This window comes from Cyprinodon tularosa, unplaced genomic scaffold, assembly GCF_016077235.1.
Source record: "Cyprinodon tularosa strain WSP-4 unplaced genomic scaffold, ASM1607723v1 ctg809, whole genome shotgun sequence".
Lineage (NCBI taxonomy): Eukaryota > Metazoa > Chordata > Actinopteri > Cyprinodontiformes > Cyprinodontidae > Cyprinodon > Cyprinodon tularosa.
The window spans coordinates 458,560-467,500 of record NW_024039573.1 but is presented as its reverse complement, the minus strand read 5'-3'; the positions used below and the strand labels follow the sequence as shown (position 1 = coordinate 467,500).

The 8,941-nt window shown below is 36.7% G+C and overlaps 1 long non-coding RNA gene across 1 annotated transcript; it reads left to right on the top strand.

Moving 5' to 3' along the window:
* The first annotated feature begins 5,473 nt into the window (after positions 1 to 5,473).
* On the top strand, positions 5,474 to 5,802 carry LOC119774308. Its single transcript, XR_005279520.1, has 2 exons — positions 5,474 to 5,535; positions 5,693 to 5,802. It is a non-coding gene; the product is annotated as an uncharacterized LOC119774308 (long non-coding RNA).
* Positions 5,803 to 8,941: the final 3,139 nt, after the last annotated feature.

Sequence of the window (8,941 nt, the reverse complement as noted above, 5' to 3'; positions counted from 1 at the left end):
TGCTAAAAAACCCTCTTCGTGTTAACTTTGAGTAGAAATGACCCTGCTCTGTCTTACATCACTGCAGGTTTACTAAAAAAGCAGGTATGATGGAAAAATTTGAATAGAGAGCTGCTAGATAGGGGGTGCAGGAGAGGGTGAGTTCTGTACCAGGAAATACTTAGATGGACGCTACACTGCAAAAATTGTTCCCTCAACCACCTAAATTAAATAAATTTAACAATGGACACCCAGGATACCCAGTTAAAGGGGAGTTTTTCCTCTCCACTGTCACTACAAGCATGCTTTTCCTTAGAAAACTGAATCAATTTGACTGGATGATCTGGTGAACTGTAAAGTGCCTTGAGATGACATGTTGTGAATTGGTGCTATGGAAATAAACTGAATTGAACCGAAGAATGAAAAGTTACTTAGTGTTGTTTTAGGAAAATTGCTGTTTCTCACAAATATGTAATGGAAATTATTTCTCCTCTTCACACAATTCATGTGATCAAAAGAAGACGATAGGATGTGTGAGATGTTTATATGTCAGTTTAACTGCATTTCGTGTTCAGTGGAAACACAGCAACTGCAAAATTCTTAAAAATAGTAAAAATATCTGCAAAATTATGAAGTATGAAGTATGAAAATGAATTAATCCCCCCACTCAGCTAAAACCATGACAGGAGGAGTGGAGTTATCCCTACACGCCATGGAAAAAACTCTGGGATGGAGGCTGTTGATATAATTACAATCAAATCATTCAGAATTAGTAAAAAACTCTGTTTCACTTATGACTTCCAACTATGTTTACTTTTTCGACCGTTTGTTGTTTTTTTACTGTTGCTGCCAACGTATTAAAGTAGATTGATTCGTCATTATACTGTTCCTATTAGTGGTTTGCGTCCCTAGCTTTAAAACAAATATCTTGCGAAAGCCGTCCTTGGCAGAGGGTGTAAAAGGCTCAAGAAAGGAGGGCATAAAAAAAGCAGCTAATGAAATGAGTCCTTCCAACCGTGGGTCTGTGGTGGGAGGACGCCCAAATTGCATCAAGCAAATCTGGGGAATGGAGCCCATATGGCTAATGGATTTGGGTTATGATATTGTTTTGGAGGCTCTACAACGCGTCGTCCTTCAAATGCAACAGCAACACACACCTCCGCATCTCATAACATCTGCAGGATGGAAGGCCCTTGATCAGAACCGGGAGGAAATGATGCCAGGGAAAACAAGAGGGCGTCTGCGTGAATAATGAATGTGGTCACCTTCGCCATATATCCCTGTCAGTTAGAAGACGACTCTGATAAGGCTGTTGGTTTTGTATACTTCCCCTCCTCCCTCCACAATGGCTGGTGAAGGCAGGAGTTAATCCACGTTGCAGTGACCCAAACACAGGCGTTACTTTGTGAAGGACTGGAGGGGACGGTCACCACCAATAATTTCTGCTATTTCCCCCTTATTGCTTATTTACTTTCACCAAAGGTAACAGAGGTTGGGTGCAGTTAACTGCTTTCAGAGCGTTTTGAGTCAGTGATTTTTTTCCCTCTCTCCCGCTGCTCCCATGTCCCGCCTCTCGGTGTGACATCATCGGATCGGTCACATTAAGACATCTGATTAGCGGTCGCATTTCACAAAGTAGCAACGTGGTTAGAGGAGAGACACACAGCATCACTGAGTGAATATTATTATAATTTTTTTTTTTACCTTTATTTTCATAAATTTAAAAAATATTTTCAGAAAAACAGAAACGTACAATTGAACATATGCCATCCATAACAGTTTTCTTTCAGAAAAAAGCAACATAAAACATAAAAGAATGAGAAAGAAAATTAAAATTAAATAAAAATAAAAACAACACAGGGGTTTAGCTAAAGTATATTGCTATCAAGTCTGAAAGCTTTAAGGCTTTGTTGTTCTCCAGTAACTTAATCGAGGCATGAAAACTTTTAATATAATTTTGGAATGCTTGAAATTTTGGAGAAACTTTAAAGAATCTGCACTTGTGGATAAAGAATTTTCCCATAATAAAAATAATAGTACATAAAAATTCCAATTTTTTTATCATTAAAAGTAATGCCAAATTTAACTCCTTTATATTCAAAATTAAGAATCACATTTTTCATTGATAACCAATCATAAATCTTGTCCCAAAAAGACTTAACCAACCACACAACAATTGTAAAAAAGATGTTCTTGTGTTTCTAGATCATTCTGACAAAAGTTACATACATCAACATCAAATTTAAATCTTAAACTTAAGAACTCTGCACAGGCGAGTGAATATTAACCAGCAGCTACTTCAATGTTTAAGTAAAAGGAGACGAGTTGGTTAAAATAATTAGAAATCATGCCCCCGAAAAATCTGTTAGTTTCAGCTAAAAATGGCAACAGATCGTATGTTTGTGCAAGTTAGTAATATGATGCAAGAAGCTGAGAAAGCATAGCTTGTTCCTCTTTACTAGTTAAAAAAAAGCTTGGATTCTCAGAGGACCATGACTCCCAGTTACAGGTTAAAAGGTTTATTATACAGACAGAATCAGACAATTTCCTGCCAGAAATGTTGTTTCTGGTATCATTATATTAGTAAAGAGCTTCATAAACAGAGAGAAGTAGGGAGAGCTGCAGATTTAAAAGGGAAACAGATTTACTGGGATATGCAACATGCAATGCAATGCTATGCTGTATTTAAAATGAAGCATATCCATATTTATCTGGATGGATGGAATTAAAATTGTACTTCTAGGGACACATGATTTATTCATTTTGGCGTCGGCTGTTATTCGTTATATTTCAATACATTAAAGCTGAAGTCTGTAAGTTTTAAAAATCACTTTTTTGTCATATTGGCTAAAACTGTCCCTATGCCCAGACAGCAGTACATGTGATATGTAACCTGTGAAAAAAACTGCTTCAATTGGTCCCGCCTACTGCCTGTATTTCAATCTGGAAAGAATAATTCAGGACGAGTCAAAACAACCAATCACAGCTCACACACGCTGAATCATAGATATCCATAATAAAGGCTAGATGTCTTACGGCGGAGTCTCAAACCTCATCACCGGGCGGCCATCTTACCACAGGCAGGCTTTCTGTTGTGCTCTGTGGTACTTAATGTAAGGTGAGTGATCAGCACGAACACAAATACTCTTATCTCATTGAATTCTTGACGGATTTACAAACAGTTTGGTTTCTTACAAACGTTATGAACGTGGCTATAATTCTTGATGCTTGAACATGTCGAAAATGCAGATTTTCTTGTCGAAAAATGACTTGATCGTGCAGCATAGTTGTGCATCACGGTTACTTGGGCAAGTTATCAATAACGATTGTATGACAATCTTTGGTGTAAATTACAATCTTTGTGGATGTGGTTGTAGTTATTAGTTGGCTAATAACAATAATCTGAGTGTTGTTGTATTTTCATTATTAGCCTAACGTTAGCTGGCTAATAACAAGAAGCTGCGAAGTGAGACCTAAAGTTAGTAAGTTAGCAGCTAACGTTACAGTTTAGCTAGCTGCTAACGTTAACCAGCAACTTTGCATCAGTGGAAGAGGCAGAATTTATACATGATTAATGCATGATTTCCAATCGATTTGGTTTGTCAAAACATCTTACATTATGTTACAGGAATTTGCTGGGTCTATTAATAGGAAGATGCCAGACTTTTGTGCAGCCTACGTATGCTCCAATCGCCGTAGTGTCAAAACGAGAGCCAGTGGGATCACCTTTCACATGTAAGATATGAAATTATGATTGGTTTTTGGGATAATCGTTAGTTAATTAGTGGATGTATGTACAATACAGGCTCTGGTACACAGGAACAGCGGGGCTATGACTTAATAGTATTACAAGATTGCTGTTGACTCAAAGCTTTTATAAGTTTGTATTAGCTTCGTTTGGACAACTTTTTCTAAGTAGTTTAGTGTGGTTGTGTTATTCTCAAGTGCATACATACATACAATTACCCCAAACATATTTCATTTAGGTGTGTATTTTTGTGCTAACCCTTAATGTTGACAGAAGGAAAAAGCTTTGGAAATGCTGACAATAATTTATAGTTCTTGGAACATTTCTCACGTTTTTAAGGTTTCCCAAAAATGGAAAGATGAGGAGGCTGTGGGAACTTGCCCTAAGAAGGGACAGTTTTGTTGCGACTGACAGGACTCTGCTTTGCAGTGAGCACTTCAGGAGTGAGGATTTTGACTGAACAGGGCAGACAGTCCGAATTAAAGATGGTGTTGTGCCCAAAATTTTCAATTTTCCAGCTCATCTTGAAAGGGTATGTGTATCATTGCAATTTAATCACATATTGATATAACACTCTTATACACCGTGAATTGTTGCTGGTCACTTTTGTTTCTGCAAGATATATAATGTGTTGTTTAGTAGCACCTTTTAGACACTCAAAACCTCTTTACTTAATTTTAGCTAGTAGCCACAAGAAACACAACCACCTCTAGAAGAGTGGAAGACAACCTGCCAATGGACGTGTCCCAGGATGTACCTCAACCTGATGTTGTGAGTGTTTTCATGTGGCTTGTTAAAAACAGTTTGTTATATTAAATCCTTTATCTTATAAAAAGTTTGACTCTGTCGCTCATAAACTTGAATTTATAAACATGTGTGAACATTGAAACTAAACCCAAGGGTAGGCAGCCTTTACAATCAAAAGAGAAATTTTTTTTTCAGAGCCACAAAACATATTTTTGCCTTATAAGTGGACAAGCCTATACAATTACTTAAATGTATGCTGTTGTGTTTTCTGTCGGACAATTGGAGTATCTTGTATTTAGGCTCACGGAATTGAAAAGTTAACATTTAATTTCTTAAAAAAATAAGTAATTTCTATACCACTATTATTTATATATTTTTTTTTATATTTCTGCAAAACAACAGGGAGCCACTGGAGAGAGGGGTTTGAGCTGCAAGCGGCAGGCCACTGACCACTTGTATGCATTGCCTGCTTGCCCTAAGGCTATAAAAGCCAAACTTGAAAAGGCCTCAGCAACTGTGAGGAAACTGCAGCGGGAGAAGAGTAATACCTTGAGGAGAGAAAAGAGGACCAAGATGAACATGCGGGCTCTTCTGGAGGAATTGAAGGAGAAAAATCTAATCACCTGAATTCTATTCAGGTGAAATAAAAATATTACATTGAATATTTTGTGTATTTTATGTTCTTTGTTGAGTCCCTAGTTACTATTAAAAAGATACTTACTGAATCACTTTGCTAATTCAATTACAGATCTTCCAGTTCATCTCTTGTCTAGGCAGGGTGTAGAGTACACCAAGGACCAGAAAGATTTTGCCCTCACGCTCCATCTGCATGGTCCAAAGGCATATCACTACCTGAGAGATACCCTGCATATTCACCTGCCACACCCCAGTTCATTGCAAAGGTATTCTTCATGATGTCTAATTTTATATTGAATTACATTAAGCACTACAGACAATAATATCATGAATGGTTAAACTTACTGATCTAACAGCTCATGTCCACAGCTACCTTCCTGTCCGCTTTGATGGTCTTGTGGACAACGCTCTCGTGTACATTTCAGGTAAAGGCTGACTAAAAGTTGATTTTGCCTAAAACCAATGGTGCAAATAGTCAAAACCTGAGTGAAATCAATATCCCAATGGCCCAAAAAGATAAATGTTCCCTTAATTTCCCCATGGTTATTATAAATTATTTTAATATACCAACTCTTATTTCAGGATTTGTTGTGCGACGGGCTCTGAAAAAGCTGTCCTGTGATGTCTGCCGTGCCAGCTTGGTAACAGATGCTGCATCTGCCATCAAGGACCAGAGCTACCACCTGCTGAAGTTAAAAAACAATGGAGGTCTGGTGATTCCATCAGAAGGCACTGTGATGGTAGTCAGGGCAGCAGAGTGGGTTCTTCGTCAGACCTCATGTACCAGACGATCACAGCCCATAGTGCTAGAGGTCGTGTACATTGTAAGGAAGAGGATAGGGTCAGAGGATGTGTTTGTGCTTGGAGAGCACATCGGAGAAACGCAGTATGGCATAGACAGCCACCACCATACGCTGTTAACATTGGTTGTGTCCTTGTTTTTTAAGTTAAGGCTGCACCACATTGCCAAAATAACCAACCTTGGCTTACAGAGCAACAACATGCGACAGAAACACAATAAAACCGTCCTTTTCAAAGGGCATTAACCAAGCTATGTTTTTTGGGTCATTTTTTCATCTCTGTCTTCCATGTGTATACCATCACAGTAGTGTAGGTGGGGATTTCAACATGCTACATCTATATATACTTGTGAAGGGGACTATTGTACCAATTTTAATAGCAAATAAATGTCACTTTTATAATGGTTTAAAAATAGGAACTTTTGTGTAATTACCCCTGATATATAATCCGAATAGTCTACATGAAACTTCACAGTGTTACCTTTAATTTGGAACCTGGATTATGCTTCTACACCAAGAGGTTGCCACACAATAAGCCTTTTTTGTCAGTATTTCAAATTTATTATAACAGTAATATTTATATTATAAAAGTATTTATGTAAATATAAATAAATTAGGACTGTGAAATAATTAATCACACTCAAATAAAAGTTTTTTTATATATATATATATATGTATTATAATATATATATATATATTATATATATATATATTTTATATACAATATATATATATATATTATATATATTATATACATATATATATATTGTATATATATATTATATATACAATATATATTAAATATATATTATATATATACATTATATATAAAATATATATATATTATATATATATTATATATATATATATATATATATATATATATATATATATATATATATATATATATATATATATATATATATATATATTATATATACAATTTATATATACAGTATATATATATATATTATATATATATATATATAAATATATATTTCTGGGACCATATATATAAGGTTGCCATTCTGTACACTGAGTTTTAATAGCATATATTGATTTAACATAAATACCTTGTGCGTGTGTATATTTATTGCACCTGTATGTTCTATTCAGTGTTCTTTTCATATGAAATTCCATGGTTATAATTATTCCTAAGTGCGCAGTATCACAACTACATGTCTGACTTTTGTTTAACAAACCAAACAGTTTGAGAATAGTTAGATAATTGAGGAAGTTATGGTTATTTCAGTACATGCGCCATTGAAACACAATGCTACGAATGAGCGAGCTGCCTGTGGTAAGATGGCCGCCACGTGCGGACGTCGACCCCCATTGGCCAGCAGCGCGGACGAGACATCTAGCCTTTATTATGGATATCGATGCGCTGAATCCAGGAACCTAGAGCTTCTGGCCGACTTTCATCTGCAGGCCAGGTGGTGCCCTATGCCTGGTTTAATTAAATGATGGTGTTTTTAACAGGCATCTGTAGATGTGAAGGTTATCTAATCCTCCCAGGCTGGTGTGATGGAGTAGGAACATCCAAGGTATGCAGCTCAGAGAGCTCTGTGGATCCACTGTGCTCTGCAGCATTTATTCATTTAATACGGACAATACTAACCTGTTTGTACAGCAGCGGGCATTCAAGATGGCCCTTCAAACACCAGCAGAATGGCAGCATCTTCCCTGCAACTCCCAGCCAAATCCCCTCCAACTTCCAGCCACCGGAGTGACCTCATCCTGCATTTTTTTATGCAAGTGGGGTCTGACGAGGAGAAGATGCTTCTCTTTAGATCTTAATGTCCACAAATCATGACAGAAATAATATTTTAGTACATAGATAGATGTTTAAATAGGAATCTTAGGGGACCAGCCAAGGAAAGTGGGGAAATTTTGAATGGCTCCTACTGTATGGCTGTTTCTTAGAGCCGTTACTCTGTGAAGGAGAGAGGATGTCCTGCCCTCTAAATAAGGTCTGCTTCACTGACTGGGATGCTACTCTTTTTCTAAGGTACCCGATAAATTATTTAACCAATATATACGGTGGTGGGTAAGAGCAATTCTTGCCCTTTCTCCTGATTTCTTTATTTTTCTTCCAGTTTATCACATGCATGTGTTTTAGAAAATCTCTAATATTATTTAAAGGCAACACAAGTAAACACAAAAAGAAGCTTTTAAAAGAAAGTTTTAGTCATTAAAGAGAAAAAAATTCCAATCTACATGATCCCTGTATGGCACACTGCAAAAAATCTAAATCTAGATAAGTCAATTTTTTTCTTAAAATAAGTGCATTTGTTCTTGAATTGAGGAGGTAAAAGAGACATTTTGCCAATGGAACAAGAAAATGTACACTTAAAATAAGAAAACACAATTCCATTGTCTTATTTCAAGTGCATATTATCTAATTAACCTATTTTAAGACTAAAACTGCTCATTCCATTGGCAAACTATCTCATTTACCTACTCAAATTAAGGGTGAATACACTTAATTTAAGAAATTTTTACTTATTTCTAGATCATTTTTGCAGTGCAGTTTGATTGTCCACCTATGTTTTTTCTCGAGTTTGCTTTTCTTTGGCCACACTCTCGCCTGATCACTGCAAAACCTGTTTTCTAACAACTAATGATGAGGTTAGGACATTCCTGATGAAATGAAGTTAACCAAAAGATTCTCAGAAACTAGACCTCAAGCCGAGAGCCAGAGAAATTTAGGAGAACATGAGAATCAATGGAACTGAGATATATCGGTCTGGAAAAGCTTGTAAAGCAAATTTTTAAAGCTTTTGGTCTCCAGAGAATCGCAGTGAGAGCCGTTATCCACAAACGGAGAAAACATGGAGCTGTGGGGAAACTTCCCAGCAGGCCAGATAACCAAAATCACCCCTAAAAACGCAGCAAGGACTGATCGATTACAGAGACACAGCAGCAGCATCCACAGGCCTCAGGGTTCATGTCTTCACCATCAGAAAGGAACTGGACAAAAATGGCTGCATGGTGGAGATCAAAGTCGAGAGCCACCTCTGCGCTAAAA